The following is a 17,621-nucleotide window of genomic DNA, read 5'->3' on the forward strand; positions in this document are numbered from 1 at the left end:
ACCCTGGCCTGTTCACCGGACGTGCTACCTGTCCCAGACCTGGTGTTTTCAACTCTCTAGAGACAGCAGGAGTGGTAGAGATACTCTGAATGATCGGCTTTGAAAAGTCAACTGACATTTACTCCTGAGGTGCTGTCCTGTTGCAACCTCTAGAACAACTGTGATTATTATTATTTGACCCTGCTGATCATCCATGAACATCTAGGCCATGTTCTGTTATAATCTCCACCCGGCACAGCCAGAAGAGGACCGACCACCCCTCATTGCCTGGTTCCTCTCTAGGTTTCTTCCTAGGTTCTGGCCTTTCTAGGGAGTTTTTCCTAGCCACCGTGCTTCTACACCTACATTGCTTGCTGTTTGGGGTTTTAGGCTGGGTTTCTGTACAGCACTTTGAGACATCTGATGTAAAGAGGGCTTAATAAATACATTTGATTGATTGAGTACATGAGATATAGGAGGCAGACATGAAGACAGACGTACCTGGTAAGGCCCGACCAGCGATGCCATAGAGACCGAGTCAGGGAGCATGGCTCCTAGAGATTCTTGGCTGTGAAGAGAGGATATATCCGTGATCTCTGGTTCGCTGATGTCCGTTAAGACGCTCTCACTGCTCACCGTGCTCCGCAGGAGTCCCTCCCCCTCGCCCTGACACCCCTCAGGGTTGCTCTCATTGGGCGAGCCCAGCAGGAAGTGCATGTCCTGGAGGCGGGACCAGCGCCGGCTGTTCCACTCAAAGGTCCATCTCTTACTGATGGCCAGCGGGTCCTCATCTGAATCATCAGTCTGGAGAAAGTAGATTTTATTACAGCATGTATTTACTATAGACCGTTTTCCACGACACACTAACGCCACACACAGATGAGCGCTAAGAAAGCGATTGCTATCTGCGCCCATTCAACATAACCTCGATTTATATTTTCATGACTTCTTAAAATAACTTTTGGGGGGGGGGGGGGGGGGGGGTGTAATATACTTACAATTATCTTTCGATTCTAGCTTGAACAGTCTCTAAAATTATATTTGGTTGTGATCTTTGCAAAATAAGAATTTTGGTTTCAGCAGTTGTTGTTAGCTAGAAAGCTAAGGCTCATTGACATATGCTGTAGCAAAAGCTAGCCAAAGAGCCGTTTTTCTACTGGTTGAAGAAGTTGAAGTGTTTTGTAAGTAGAATGCAGTTGATTTGCGACAATGACAAACATTATATTAAGCAGGACATTCAAACAAGCCTTAATATCCCATTGTCATCCAAACGTATGTGGGAAATGTGAAATTTACGAGCAACATGGAGAGGCGTTTGTTTGTCGTTAATTAGAATTCCCCACTGTTCTGCCAGCAACTTGCGCGGAAAAACACAGAAAGGGATCTATTGCAAGACACATTTCTCAATCGTAAACTACTTTATGAAAATCACAAAACACTCAATATTTTGAGTTAAAAAATAATTTTAAAAAACGGCCTATTATTATAAATGGGTCAAAGTACAACAACAAAAGCTTTGGTTGTTCTCTTTGAATGGTGCTAAATCCATAAGTTACCACACGGTGGCAGCACCGAGTAGCTTTCTGAACTGGAACAACGTAAAAGCTCTGGCCACAATCCACTTCACCATAATATTAATGTCATTCATTTTTCACTGATTCCAAGATGACAATGAACAACAACAAAATGACAAACAAACAAAATGCTACATTTTCTCTCATCTTATCTCAGCTCCAAATACACTGTGAATGGTGTTAAGATGAGATAAAATAAGACTTTTAACTGACTTCTTCATTCACCAAGACACCAATTAGGAGATAATAAAGGACAGGATATATACATGAGAGAGAGAGAGAATGAGAGAGAGAGAAAGAGAATGAGATAAAGAATGAGAGAGAAAGAGAGAAAGAGAGAAAGAAAGACAGACAGACAGACAGACAGACAGACAGACAGACAGACAGACAGACAGACAGACAGACAGACAGACAGACAGACAGACAGACAGACAGACAGACAGATAGATAGACAGATAGACAGATAGATAGACAGACAGACAGATAGGGGAAGAGAGAAAAGGTGGAACATAAACAACAATATTATCTGTTTTTTTTATCTTGCCAGCAGCATATCACCCTGCATATCACCCTGCATATCACCCTGCATATCACTGCTGGCTTGCTTCTGAAGCTAAGCAGGGTTGGTCCTGGTCAGTCCCTGGATGGGAGACCAGATGCTGCTGGAAGTGGTGTTGGAGGGCCAGTAGGAGGCACTCTTTCCTCTGGTCTAAAAAAAATATCCCAACGTCCCAGGGCAGTGACACTGCAGTCTTTCGGATGGGACATTAAACGGGTGTCCTGACTCTCTGAGGTCACTAAAGATCCCATGGCACTTATCGTAAGAGTAAGGGTGTTAACCCCGGTGTCCTGACTCTCTGAGGTCATTAAAGATCCCATGTCACTTATCGTAAGAGTAGGGGTGTTAACCCTGGTGTCCTGGCTAAATTCCCAATCTGGCCCTCAAACCATCACGGTCACCTAATAATCCCCAGTTTACAATTGGCTCATTCATCCCCCTCCTCTCCCCTGTAACTATTCCCCAGGTCGTTGCTGTAAATGAGAATGTGTTCTCAGTCAACTGACCTGGTAAAATAACAGATAAATAAATACATCTTCCCCTACTATTTGTACTACAACTATTGGCACATTGCTAAAATAACACCTGAAATGTCTCTATCTTTTTTATAACCTCTCTCAGTGTAATATTTACTGCTAAAATCTAATGTTGTTCTGTATCCTCTCAATTTTGTTAATTTAACTTGCTTTGGCAAAGTAAACATGTTTCCCATGCCAATAAAGCCCCTTTGAATAGAACGAAGAAGGATCGAGGAACTCACTTTCTTCCTAGGGCGGCTGACGTCTAGTTTCATGGAGAAACACTTGTTCAGGGTGTTGAGACGTCTGAAAGAACAACACAGAGAGAGACATTCCTCAGGTCACACAGAGAGAGACATTCCTCAGGTCACACAGAGAGAGACATTCCTCAGGTCACACAGAGAGAGACATTCCTCAGGTCACACAGAGAGAGACATTCCTCAGGTCACACAGAGAGAGACATTCCTCAGGTCACACAGAGAGAGACATTCCTCAGGTCACACAGAGAGAGACATTCCTCAGGTCACACAGAGAGACATTCCTCAGGTCACACAGAGAGACATTCCTTACGTCACAGAGAGAGACATTCCTTATGTCACACAGAGAGAGACATTCCTCAGGTCACACAGAGAGACATTCCTTATGTCACACAGAGAGAGACATTCCTCAGGTCACAGAGAGAGAGACATTCATTGCGTCAGAGAGAGAGAGAGACATTCCTTACGTCACACAGAGAGAGAGAGACATTCCTTACGCCACATACAGAGAGAGATTCCTTACGTCACAGAGAGAGGTCACACAGAGAGAGACATTCCTTACGTCACAAAGAGAGAGACATTCCTCAGGTCACACACAGAGAGACATTCCTTACGTCACAGAGAGAGAGACATTCCCTACGTCACAGAGAGAGAGACATTCCTTACGTCACAGAGAGAGAGACATTCCTGGCGTCACGGAGAGAGAGACATTCCTTACGTCACAGAGAGAGAGACATTCCTTACGTCACAGAGAGAGGTCACACAGAGAGAGAGACATTCCCTACATCACAGAGAGAGAGACATTCCTTACGTCACAGAGAGAGAGACATTCCTTACGTCACACAGAGAGACATTCCTTACGTCACAGAGAGAGGTCACAGAGAGAGAGACATTCCTTACGTCACAAAGAGAGAGACATTCCTCAGGTCACACAGAGAGAGACATTCCTTATGTCACAGAGAGAGACATTCCTTACGTCACAGAGAGATAGACATTCCTTACGTCACAGAGAGAGACATTCCTTACGTCACAGAGAGAGAGAGATTCCTTACGTCACAGAGAGAGACATTCCTTACGTCACAGAGAGAGACATTCCTTACGTCACAGAGAGAGAGACATTCCTTACGTCACAGAGAGAGGTCACACAGAGAGAGACATTCCTTACGTCACAGAGAGAGAGACATTCCTTACGTCACAGAGAGAGACATTCCTTACGTCACAGAGAGATAGACATTCCTTACGTCACAGAGAGAGACATTCCTTACGTCACAGAGAGAGAGAGATTCCTTACGTCACAGAGAGAGACATTCCTTACGTCACAGAGAGAGAGACATTCCTTACGTCACAGAGAGAGGTCACACAGAGAGAGACATTCCTTACGTCACAGAGAGAGACATTCCTTACGTCACAGAGAGAGAGAGATTCCTTACGTCACAGAGAAAGACATTCCTTACGTCACAGAGAGAGAGACATTCCTTACGTCACAGAGAGAGGTCACACAGAGAGAGACATTCCTTACGTCACAGAGAGAGAGAGAGATTCCTTACATCACAGAGAGAGACATTCCTTACGTCACAGAGAGAGAGACATTCCTTACGTCGCAGAGAGAGAGACATTCCTTACGTCACAGAGAGAGAGACATTCCTTACGTCACAGAGAGAGAGAGATTCCTTACGTCACAGAGAGAGAGAGATCCTTACGTCACAGAGAGAGGTCACACAGAGAGAGACATTCCTTACGTCACAGAGAGAGAGACGTTCCTTACATCACAGAGAGACACTAAGAAAGCTTTGTTGTAGAGCATTTTACACAAAATCCAGGGAGGGGCCAGCTGAGTATAAGACTGTATCATCTGCATAAATGGATGAGAGCTTCCTACTGCCTGAGCTATGTTGTTGATGTAAATTGAGAAGATCTTGGGGCCTAGGATCGAGCCTTGGGGTACTCCCTTGGTGACAGGCAGTGGCTGTAGACAGCAGATGTTCTGATTTTATACACATGACACTCTTTGAGAGAGGTAGTTAGCAAACCAGGCCAAAGCCACCTCAGAGACACCAATACTCCTTAGCCGGCCCACAAGACTGGAATGATCTACCGTATCAAAAGCTTTGGCCAAGTCAATAAAAATAGCAGCACAGCATTGCTTAGAATCAACGGTGACATCATCGAGGACATTTAAGGTTGCAGTGGCACGGGAGTGGTTTCATCTTTTTTTGTTGAGTATATATAACCAGCTTCTCAGGCTCTATCTCAGTGTGCCTCATTATATACAGTACATTACGGTCCCTGACCATCTCATCCTTGCTTGCATAACCACAGTCTTTAAGCAGACACAGCTCATAACCTGATCAACGATTCACTCCCTACCCATCTCCCTGCACTTTATTATGGGATTACTACCCATCTCCCTGAACTTTATCATGGGATTACTACCCATCTCCCTGAACTTTATCATGGGATTACTACCCATCTACCTGCACTTTATTATGGGATTACTACCCATCTACCTGCACTTTATTATGGGATTACTACCCATCTCCCTGAACTTTATCATGGGATTAGTACCTATCTCCCTGCACTTTATCATGGGATTACTACCCATCTCCCTGCACTTTATCATGGGATTACTACCCATCTCCCTGCACTTTATCATGGGATTACTACCCATCTCCCTGCACTTTATCATGGGATTAGTACCTATCTCCCTGAACTTTATCATGGGATTATAACCCATCTCCCTGCACTTTATCATGGGATTACTACCCATCTCCCTGCACTTTATCATGGGATTAGAACCCATCTACCTGCACTTTATCATGGGATTAGAACCCATCTCCCTGCACTTTATCATGGGATTACTACCCATCTCCCTGCACTTTATCATGGGATTACTACCCATCTCCCTGAACTTTATCATGGGATTACTACCCATCTCCCTGCACTTTATCATGGGATTACTACCCATCTCCCTGAACTTTATTATGGGATTACTACCCATCTCCCTGCACTTTATCATGGGATTACTACCCATCTCCCTGCACTTTATCATGGGATTAGTACCTATCTCCCTGCACTTTATCATGGGATTAGAACCCATCTACCTGCACTTTATCATGGGATTAGAACCCATCTCCCTGCACTTTATCATGGGATTACTACCCATCTCCCTGCACTTTATCATGGGATTACTACCCATCTCCCTGCACTTTATCATGGGATTAGAACCCATCTCCCTGCACTTTATCATGGGATTAGTACCCATCTCCCTGCACTTTATCATGGGATTACTACCCATCTCCCTGCACTTTATCATGGGATTAGAACCCATCTCCCTGCACTTTATCATGGGATTAGAACCCATCTCCCTGCACTTTATCATGGGATTAGTACCCATCTCCCTGCACTTTATTATGGGATTAGAACCCATCTCCCTGCACTTTATCATGGGATTACTACCCATCTCCCTGCACTTTATCATGGGATTAGAACCCATCTCCCTGCACTTTATCATGGGATTAGAACCCATCTCCCTGCACTTTATCATGGGATTAGTACCCATCTCCCTGCACTTTATTATGGGATTAGAACCCATCTCCCTGCACTTTATCATGGGATTAGAACCCATCTCCCTGCACTTTATCATGGGATTAGTACCCATCTCCCTGCACTTTATCATGGGATTAGTACCCATCTCCCTGCACTTTATCATGGGATTAGAACCCATCTCCCTGCACTTTATCATGGGATTAGAACCCATCTCCCTGCACTTTATCATGGGATTAGTACCCATCTCCCTGCACTTTATTATGGGATTAGAACCCATCTCCCTGCACTTTATCATGGGATTACTACCCATCTCCCTGCACTTTATCATGGGATTACTACCCATCTCCCTGCACTTTATCATGGGATTAGAACCCATCTCCCTGCACTTTATCATGGGATTAGTACCCATCTCCCTGCACTTTATCATGGGATTAGTACCCATCTCCCTGCACTTTATTATGGGATTAGTACCTATCTCCCTGCACTTTATCATGGGATTAGAACCCATCTCCCTGCACTTTATCATGGGATTAGAACCCATCTCCCTGCACTTTATCATGGGATTAGAACCCATCTCCCTGCACTTCATCATGGGATTAGTACCCATCTCCCTGCACTTTATTATGGGATTAGTACCCATCTCCCTGCACTTTATCATGGGATTAGTACCCATCTCCCTGCACTTTATTATGGGATTAGTACCCATCTCCCTGCACTTTATCATGGGATTAGTACCTATCTCCCTGCACTTTATTATGGGATTACTACCCATCTCCCTGCACTTTATTATGGGATTACTACCCATCTCCCTGCACTTTATCATGGGATTAGTACCTATCTCCCTGCACTTTATCATGGGATTACTACCCATCTCCCTGCACTTTATCATGGGATTAGAACCCATCTCCCTGCACTTTATCATGGGATTACTACCCATCTCCCTGCACTTTATTATGGGATTACTACCCATCTCCCTGCACTTTATTATGGGATTACTACCCATCTCCCTGAACTTTATCATGGGATTACTACCCATCTCCCTGAACTTTATCATGGGATTACTACCCATCTCCCTGCACTTTATCATGGGATTACTACCCATCTCCCTGCACTTTATCATGGGATTACTACCCATCTCCCTGCACTTTATCATGGGATTACTACCCATCTCCCTGCACTTTATCATGGGATTACTACCCATCTCCCTGCACTTTATCATGGGATTACTACCCATCTCCCTGCACTTTATTATGGGATTAGAACCCATCTCCCTGCACTTTATCATGGGATTAGAACCCATCTCCCTGCACTTTATCATGGGATTAGAACCCCTCTCCCTGCACTTTATCATGGGATTAGAACCCATCTCCCTGCACTTTATCATGGGATTACTACCCATCTCCCTGCACTTTATCATGGGATTACTACCCATCTCCCTGAACTTTATCATGGGATTACTACCCATCTCCCTGAACTTTATCATGGGATTACTACCCATCTCCCTGAACTTTATCATGGGATTACTACCCATCTCCCTGCACTTTATCATGGGATTACTACCCATCTCCCTGAACTTTATCATGGGATTACTACCCATCTCCCTGTCCATCCGAGGTGAAGGAAATCCCTCTTTTAGTCCATTATTCTAACACCATGAAAACTCCCCCTTTATCTAGAACTCCTTGGCATCACTCTTCAGATAGTATTGGTTCTGTTTTCATGTCCAGACGCTTCTCTTGTTTTATCTTTACATTTATTATTCAACTCGCCACCTGCTTCCTGACTGCTAGCGTTACAGCGGAATAATGGTCTGGGGCTGTTTTCCATGGTTCTGGTCCTTTAGTTCCATTGAAGGGAAATTACATTCTAAATTATTCTGTGCTTCCAAATTTGTGGCAACAGTCTGGAGAAGGCCCATTCCTGTTTCGGCATGACAATGCCCCCGTGCACAAGCGAGGTCCATACAGAAATTGTTTGTTGAGATCAGTGTGGAAGAACTTGACTGGCCTGCAAAGAGCACTGACCTCAACCACATCGAACACCTTTGGGATGAATTTTAATGCCGACTGTGAGCCAGGCCTAATCGCCCAACATCAGTGCCCGACACTAATGCTCTTGTGGAAAGCCTTCCCAGAAGAGTGGAGTTTGTTATAGCAGCAATGTTCCAACATCTAGTGGAAAGCCTTCCCAGAAGAGTGGAGGCTGTTATAGCAGCAATGTTCCAACATCTAGTGGAAAGCCTTCCCAGAAGAGTGGAGGCTGTTATAGCAGCAATGTTCCAACATCTACAACAGGTTAACCAGTGAGGAACAAACAACATCACAGCAGCAAGATGTGTGACCCCATGACAACAGGTTAACCAGTGGAACACAAACAACATTGTAAATACTTTTTTCATTATTTCCCCTTTCACACTTCTAATATTTGCACATTGTTACAACGCTGTACACAATAATTATTTAAAATATTTTGTGATGTTTTACTGTTAATATCTGATTGTTTGTGTACCTTTTGTTTCGTTCTCTATTTCCACTTGATTTGGTAACGAAACACAGGTTTCCCAATAAAGCCCCTTGAATTGAAATTGAAAATGAATTGAATGAGAGCAGGCCTGATTTCCCTCTAAAGTGATACCATCAGCTATGCCATTCTGAGGATGATCATTTTACACTACATTATCTTCAGCATACCATTTATCTTTATGGTTAACGACGCTGAAGGAGCCCTCTGAGAACCATTATGTTCAGCAGAACGTGAAACCTATTCAGGGTAACGCTATCCATGACATGGGGCGGCAGGTAGCCTAGTGGTTAGACTGTGGAGGGGTGGGCAGGTAGTCTAGTGGTTAGAGTGTAGGGGGGGTAGGTAGTCTAGTGGTTAGAGTGTAGGGGGGGCAGGTAGTCTAGTGGTTAGAGTGTAGGGGGGGCAGGTAGTCTAGTGGTTAGAGTGTAGGGGGGGCAGGTAGTCTAGTGGTTAGAGTGTAGAGGCGGCAGGTAGACCAGTGGTTAGTGTGTCGGGCCGGCAGGTAGACTAGTGGTTAGAGTGTAGGGGGGGCAGGTAGTCTAGTGGTTAGAGTGTGGGGGTGGCAGGTAGTCTAGTGGTTAGAGTGTAGGGGGGGGCAGGTAGTCTAGTGGTTAGAGTGTAGGGGGGTAGGTAGACTAGTGGTTAGACTGTGGAGGGGTGGGCAGGTAGACTAGTGGTTAGAGTGTAGGGGGGCAGGTAGTCTAGTGGTTAGAGTGTAGGGGGGCAGGTAGTCTAGTGGTTTGAGTGTAGGGGGGGGCAGGTACTCTAGTGGTTAGAGTGTAGGGGGGTAGGTAGACTAGTGGTTAGAGTGTAGGGGGGCAGGTAGTCTAGTGGTTAGAGTGTAGGGGGGCAGGTAGCCTAGTGGTTCGAGTGTAGGGGGGGGCAGGTAGACTAGTGGTTAGAGTGTAGGGGGGCAGGTATACTAGTGGTTAGAGTGTAGGGGGGGTAGGTAGCCTAGTGGTTAGAGTGTAGGGGGGCAGGTATACTAGTGGTTAGAGTGTAGGGGCGGCAGGTAGCCTAAATCAAATAAAAATATTATTTGTCACATACACATGGTTAGCAGATGTTAATGTGAGTGTAGTGAAATGCTTGTGCTTCTAGTTCCGACAATGCAGTAATAACCAACAAGTAATCTAGCTAACAATTCCAAAACTACTACCTTATACACACAAGTGTAAGGGGATAAAGAATATGTACATAAAGATATATGAATGAGTGATGGTACAGAGCGGCATAGGCAAGATACAGTAGATGGTATTGAGTGCAGTATATACATATGAGATGAGTATGTAAACAAAGTGGCATAGTTAAAGTGGCTAGTGATACATGTATTACATAAAGATGCAGTAGATGATATAGAGTACAGTATATACGTATACATATGAGATGAATAATGTAGGGTAAGTAAACATTATATTAGGTAGCATTGTTTAAAGTGGCTAGTGATATATTTACATCATTTCCCATCAATTCCCATTATTAAAGTGGCTGGAGTTGAGTCAGTGTATTGGCAGCAGCCACTCAATGTTAGTGGTGGCTGTTTAACAGTCTGATGGCCTTGAGATAGAAGCTGTTTTTCAGTCTCTCGGTCCCAGCTTTGATGCACCTGTACTGACCTCGCCTTCTGGATGATAGCGGGGTGAACAGGCAGTGGCTCGGGTGGTTGTTATCCTTGATGATCTTTATGGCCTTCCTGTGACATCGGGTGGTGTAGGTGTCCTGGAGGGCAGGTAGTTTGCCCCCGGTGATGCGTTGTGCAGACCTCACTACCCTCTGGAGAGCCTTACGGTTGTGGGCGGAGCAGTTGCCATATCAGGCGGTGATACAGCCCGCCAGGATGCTCTCGATTGTGCATCTGTAGAAGTTTGTGAGTGCTTTTGGTGACAAGCCGAATTTCTTCAGCCTCCTGATGTTGAAGAGGCGCTGCTGCGCCTTCTTCACAATGCTGTCTGTGTGGGTGGACCAATTCAGTTTGTCTGTGATGTGTATGCCGAGGAACTTAAAACTTGCTACCCTCTCCACTACTGTTCCATCGATGTGGATAGGGGGGTGTTCCCTCTGCTGTTTCCTGAAGTCCACAATCATCTCCTTAGTTTTGTTGACGTTGAGTGTGAGGTTATTTTCCTGACACCACATTCCGAGGGCCCTCACCTCCTCCCTGTAGGCCGTCTCGTCGTTGTTGGTAATCAAGCCTACCACTGTTGTGTCGTCCGCAAACTTGATGATTGAGTTGGAGGCGTGCGTGGCCACGCAGTCGTGGGTGAACAGGGAGTACAGGAGAGGGCTCAGAACGCACCCTTGTGGGGCCCCAGTGTTGAGGATCAGCGGGGTGGAGATGTTGTTGCCTACCCTCACCACCTGGGGGCGGCCCGTCAGGAAGTCCAGTACCCAGTTGCACAGGGCGGGGTCGAGACCCAGGGTCTCGAGCTTGATGACGAGCTTGGAGGGTACTATGGTGTTAAATGCCGAGCTGTAGTCGATGAACAGCATTCTCACATAGGTATTCCTCTTGTCCAGATGGGTTAGGGCAGTGTGCAGTGTTGTCGAGATTGCATCGTCTGTGGACCTATTTGGGCGGTAAGCAAATTGGAGTGGGCCTAGGGTGTCAGGTAGGGTGGAGGTGATATGGTCCTTGACTAGTCTCTCAAAGCACTTCATGACGGAAGTGAGTGCTACGGGGCGGCAGTCGTTTAGCTCAGTTACCTTAGCTTTCTTGGGAACAGGAACAATGGTGGCCCTCTTGAAGCATGTGGGAACAGCAGACTGGGATAAGGATTGATTGAATATGTCCGTAAACACACCAGCCAGCTGATCTGCGCATGCTCTGAGGATGCGGCCGGGGATGCCGTCTGGGCCTGCAGCCTTGCGAGGGTTAACACGTTTAAATGTTTTACTCACCTCGGCTGCAGTGAAGGAGAGTCCGCATGTTTTAGTTGCGGGCCGTGTCAGTGGCCCTGTATTGTCCTCAAAGCAAGCAAAAAAGTTATTTAGTCTGCCTGGGAGCAAGACATCCTGGTCCGTGACGGGGCTGGTTTTCTTTTTGTAATCCGTGATTGACTGTAGACCCTGCCACATACCTCTTGTGTCTGAGCCGTTGAATTGAGATTCTACTTTGTCTCTGTACTGACGCTTAGCTTGTTTGATAGCCTTGCGGAGGGAATAGCTGCACTGTTTGTATTCGGTCATGTTACCAGACACCTTGCCCTGATTAAAAGCAGTGGTTCGCGCTTTCAGTTTCACGCGAATGCTGCCATCAATCCACGGTTTCTGGTTTGGGAATGTTTTAATCGTTGCTATGGGAACGACATCTTCAACGCACACCGAATCAGCGTATTCGTCAATGTTGTTGTCTGACGCAATGGTTAGAGTTTAGGGGGGGCAGGTAGTCTAGTGGTTAGAGTGTAGGGGGGGCAGGTAGTCTAGTGGTTAGAGTGTAGGGGCGGCAGGTAGACTAGTGGTTAGAGTGTAGGGGGGGCAGGTAGCCTAGTGGTTAGAGTGTAGGGGGGGCAGGTAGCCTAGTGGTTAGAGTGTAGGGGGGGCAGGTAGTCTAGTGGTTAGAGTGTAGGGGGGGCAGGTAGACTAGTGGTTAGAGTGTAGGGGGGGCAGGTAGCCTAGTGGTTAGAGTGTAGGGGGGGCAGGTAGTCTAGTGGTTAGAGTGTAGGGGCGGCAGGTAGACTAGTGGTTAGAGTGTAGGGGGGGCAGGTAGCCTAGTGGTTAGAGTGTAGGGGGGCAGGTAGTCTAGTGGTTAGAGTGTAGGGGGGGTAGGTAGACTAGTGGTTAGAGTGTAGGGGGGGTAGGTAGACTACTGGTTAGAGTGTAGGGGGGGCAGTTAGTCTAGTGGTTAGAGCGTTGGACTAGTAACAGTAAGGTTGATTGATCGAATCCCCGAGCTGACAAGGACAATCTGTCGTTCTGCCCCTGAACAAGGCAGTTAACCCACTGTTCCCTGGTAGGCCGTCATTGTAAATAAGAATTTGTTCTTAAATGCCAAGTTGAATAAATAAATAAATACATTTAAAAAATGTTTAACAAAACTGCTAAGTGTTAGGATGCTACAGAAGTTGTTTCCCAAATGGCACCATACTCATTTTATAGTGCACTACTTTTCACCAGGGCGCTTAGTCGCATGTAACATCCAAACAGCCACTTAGCTAGCTAGCTAGTTAGCATGTCATGGATAGCGTTACTCTGAATAGGTTTCACTTCCTGCTGAGCTTAAATGGTCCTCAGAGGGCTCCTTAAGCATAAAGATAAATGGGAATAAAGGTACCGGGACTATAATGTAGTATAATGATATAACACAACCAGGGAGCTATAATGTAGTAAGATACGGGCTATACCACCATATAACACAGCCGAGGGCATATGAATACTTGTCCATCTAGAGACAGAGGGCAGAACCATGTCAAACTCTCCTGCTGTTAGTGTGTGCGTGTGTGTGTGTGTGTGTGTGTGTGTGTGTGTGTGTGTGTGTGTGTGTGTGTGTGTGTGTGTGTGTGTGTGTGTGTGTGTGTGTGTGTGTGTGTGTGTGTGTGTGTGCGCGCTCTTACCGACACAGCGGTTCGACCAGGTCTCTGTCCAAGAAGACATGGTCCCTACTTACTGATGAGATATCTACAGGAAACTGGGAGTCTGAGAGAGAGAGAAGGGGGAGAGAGAGAGAAGGGGGGAAAAGAGTGAGAGATAAGGGGGAGAGATAAGGGGAGAGAGAGAGATAAGGGGGGAGAGAGAGAGAGAGAGAGAGAGAGAGAGAGAGAGATAAGGGGGAGAGATAAGAGGGGAGAGAGAGAGAGGGAGAGAGAGAGAGAGATAAGGGGGAGAGATAAGGGGGGAGAGAGAGAGATAAGGGGGAGAGATAAGGGGGAGAGAGAGAGAGAGATAAGGGGGAGAGATAAGGGGGAGAGAGAGATAGATAAGGGGGAGAGATAAGGGGGAGGGAGAGAGAGATAATAGGGGAGAGAGAGAGAGAGAGATAAGGGGGAGAGATAAGAGGGGAGAGAGAGAGAGAGAGATAAGGGGGAGAGATAAGGGGGAGAGAGAGAGAGATAAGGGGGAGAGATAAGGGGGGAGAGAGAGAGAGATAAGGGTGAGAGATAAGGGGGAGAGAGAGAGAAATCTGAACTCATCATGCATTTGCTCGTGGTTCTGCGTACCCACACTCTATTGGCCTCCACGGGCAGACAGGATAACAGCTTTCTATCCCGTACAGTGGGCTGCTGTGTGTGTGCATACCTTCGTAGAGCTGGGCGTACTGTGTGTGTGCATACCTTCGTAGAGCTGGGCGTACTGTGTGTGTGCATACCTTCGTAGAACTGGGCGTACTGTGGGAACCCTGCAGCCCTTAGCCAATCACAAGCCTCCTTGGCCTCGATCTCTGGAAGAGAGAGGGGGGGCACATGAGGAATACAGACACACAGTTAAGCAGCTTTCTCTGTTTTTGCTTCTGTCAATAATTCCTTTATTGATGTAAAGAATAAGAGAAAAATTAGAGAGAGAGAGAGAAAAGAGAGAGAGAGCGCGAAAAGAGAGAGAGAGGAAAGAGAGAGAGAGAAAAGAAAAGAGAGAGCGAGAGGAAAGAGAGAGAGAGAGAGAGAAAAGAGAGAGCGAGAGGAAAGAGAGAGAGAGGGAGAAAAGAGAGAGAGGGAGAAAAGAGAGAGAGAGAGGAAAGAGAGAGAGAGGGAGAAAAGAGAGAGAGAGGAAAGAGAGAGAGAGAGAGAAAAGAGAGAGCGAGAGGAAAGAGAGAGAGAGGGAGAAAAGAGAGAGAGGGAGAAAAGAGAGAGAGAGAGAGGAAAGAGAGAGAGAGGGAGAAAAGAGAGAGAGAGGAAAGAGAGAGAGAGGGAGAAAAGAGAGAGAGAGGAAAGAGAGAGAGAGAAAAGAGAGAGACAGGGAGAAAAGAGAGAGAGAGGAAAGAGAGAGAGAGCGAAAAGAGAGAGAGAGGAAAGAGAGAGAGAAAAGAAAGAGAGAGAGGGGAAAGAGAGAGAGAGGGAGAAAAGAGAGAGAGAGGAAAGAGAGAGAGAGGGAGGGAGAAAAGAGAGAGAGGAAAGAGAGAGAGAAAAGAGAGAGAGAGGAAAGAGAGAGAGAGGAAAGAGAGAAAGAGAAAAGAGAGAGAGAGGAAAGAAAAGAAAAGAGAGAGTGAGAGAAAAGAGAGAGCGAGAGGAAAGAGAGAGGGAGAAAAGAGAGAGAGGGAGAAAAGAGAGAGGAAAGAGAGAGAGAAGGAGAAAAGAGAGAGGAAAGAGAGAGAGGGAGAAAAGAGAGAGAGAGGAAAGAGAGAGAGAGCGAAGAGAGAAAGAGGAAAGAGAGAGAGAAAAGACAGAGAGGGGAAAGAGAGAGAAAAGAAAAGAGAGAGAGAGAGGGAGAAAAGAGAGAGAGAGGAAAGAGAGAGAGGGAGAAAAGAGAGAGGGGAAAGAGAGAGAGAGAGAGAGAAAAGAGAGAGAGAGGAAAGAGAGAGGAAAGAGAGGAAAGAGAGAGAGAGAGAGAGAGAGAAGGATAGAGAGAAGGATAGAGACAGAGAGAGCGCGATGCAACGACTGAAAGAGTGAAACAGAGAGAGAAATATAGACTGAAATGTTGGAGAAACAGAACGGTATCCATGTTGTATTGAAGTGCTCTGAGACATGGGAATGTCCAATAAATCCCATTGTATCTATTCAGCATTCCTTAATAGCACAGAGGGTTTAGAGCCATTCCCTCGTGAACACCGTCTCCTCTGGGAATGCCACTGATCAGAGACAGAGACACAGTGAGACACTTGGGTTAATTTATAGTCCTTTATATCCATCAAAAAAGGTCCAGGTCACTCAAATGTGAATAATACTGTGAAATTGTAATAATGATGATAAAATGTCCTTTTTTAGCGTAAATGCTGTTTTAACAGACGGTCTTAAAAATGTCAGCCCGTGTTGGTGGGATGGAGTTTTGGCTTGGTGACATCACCAGGTTCTAAATTAGAGTTCCAAACCTCTCTGCCACTAAAACGTTTCCCAGACATTCCGAGATAAATTCTTGCTTGAGAAATTGCTATTTCTTTTAGTTTTGACACATTTTTATTGAAAACAAACAAAGGTACTTAATTAAAACATCTATCAGCTGACAGTCCCTGAAATCGGGCACTAGAATAACTTTTAAAAAAAAAATAGGTATGGTCCCTCCATTCTACTGGCTAATGTACAGTCACTAAATAATAAGATGGAGGACCTCTAGTCAGTAGAATGGAGGGACGATCAGAGGTCCATCTTATTATCTAGTGACTGTACATTAGTCAGTAGAATGGAGGGACGATCAGAGGTCCTCCATCTTATCATGTGACTGTAATCCCCCTCTCCCTTATAGCGACTGACTAGGTATCAACCCTCTCCCTTATAGTCTGTTCCCAGGCCGACTGACTAGGTATCCCCCTCTCCCTTATAGTCTGTTCCCCAGGCCGACTGACTAGGTATCCCCTTATAGTCTGTTCCCCAGGCCGACTGACTAGGTATCAATCCTCTCCCTTATAGTCTGTTCCCAGGCCGACTGACTAGATATCCCCCTCTCCCTTATAGTCTGTTCCCCAGGCCGACTGACTAGGTATCCCCCTCTCCCTTATAGTCTGTTCCCAGGCCGACTGACTAGGTATCAACCCTCTCCCTTATAGTCTGTTCCCCAGGCCGACTGACTAGGTATCCCCCTCTCCCTTATAGTCTGTTCCCCAGGCCGACTGACTAGGTATCCCCTTATAGTCTGTTCCCCAGACCGACTGACTAGATATCCCCTTATAGTCTGTTCCCCAGGCCGACTGACTAGATATCCCCTTATAGTCTGTTCCCCAGGCCGACTGACTAGGTATCCCCCTCTCCCTTATAGTCTGTTCCCCAGACCGACTGACTAGGTATCAACCCTCTCCCTTATAGTCTGTTCCCCAGGCCGACTGACTAGGTATCCCCCTCTCCCTTATAGTCTGTTCCCCAGACCGACTGACTAGGTATCAATCCTCTCCCTTATAGTCTGTTCTCCAGGCCGACTGACTAGGTATCCCCTTATAGTCTGTTCCCCAGGCCGACTGACTAGGTATCCCCCTTATAGTCTGTTCCCCAGGCCGACTGACTAGGTATCCCCTTATAGTCTGTTCCCAGGCCGACTGACTAGGTATCCCCCTCTCCCTTATAGTCTGTTCCCCAGGCCGACTGACTAGGTATCCCCCTCTCCCTTATAGTCTGTTCCCCAGACCGACTGACTAGGTATCCCCCTTATAGTCTGTTCCCAGGCCGGCTGACTAGGTATCCCCCTCTCCCTTATAGTCTGTTCCCCAGACCAACTGACTAGGTATCCCCTTATAGTCTGTTCCCCAGGCCGACTGACTAGATATCCCCTTATAGTCTGTTCCCCAGGCCGACTGACTAGGTATCCCCTTATAGTCTGTTCCCCAGGCCGACTGACTAGGTATCCCCCTCTCCCTTATAGTCTGTTCCCAGGCCGACTGACTAGGTATCCCCCTCTCCCTTATAGTCTGTTCCCCAGACCAACTGACTAGGTATCCCCCTCTCGCTTATAGCGACTGACTAGGTATCAACCCTCTCCCTTATAGTCTGTTCCCAGGCCGACTGACTAGGTATCCCCCTCTCCCTTATAGTCTGTTCCCAGGCCGACTGACTAGGTATCCCCCTCTCCCTTATAGTCTGTTCCCCAGACC

General features: G+C 46.4%; 1 pseudogene across 1 annotated transcript in view; it reads right to left on the minus strand.

Annotated features, from left to right (window-relative positions):
- Positions 1-17,621, minus strand: part of LOC110534823 (stAR-related lipid transfer protein 13-like) — a 91,316-nt pseudogene that overhangs the window by 23,451 nt on the left and 50,244 nt on the right. The window contains exons 3-6 of the transcript XR_016484078.1: positions 14,259-14,330; positions 13,507-13,588; positions 2,873-2,936; positions 481-783 (exon numbers count right to left, since the gene is read on the minus strand). The product of XR_016484078.1 is annotated as an stAR-related lipid transfer protein 13-like (transcript). The remainder of the gene's footprint in view (positions 1-480; positions 784-2,872; positions 2,937-13,506; positions 13,589-14,258; positions 14,331-17,621) is intronic.

The sequence above is a fragment of the Oncorhynchus mykiss genome, chromosome 10, assembly GCF_057628025.1.
Source record: "Oncorhynchus mykiss isolate SJ-2025 chromosome 10, ASM5762802v1, whole genome shotgun sequence".
In the NCBI taxonomy this organism is placed as follows: domain Eukaryota; kingdom Metazoa; phylum Chordata; class Actinopteri; order Salmoniformes; family Salmonidae; genus Oncorhynchus; species Oncorhynchus mykiss.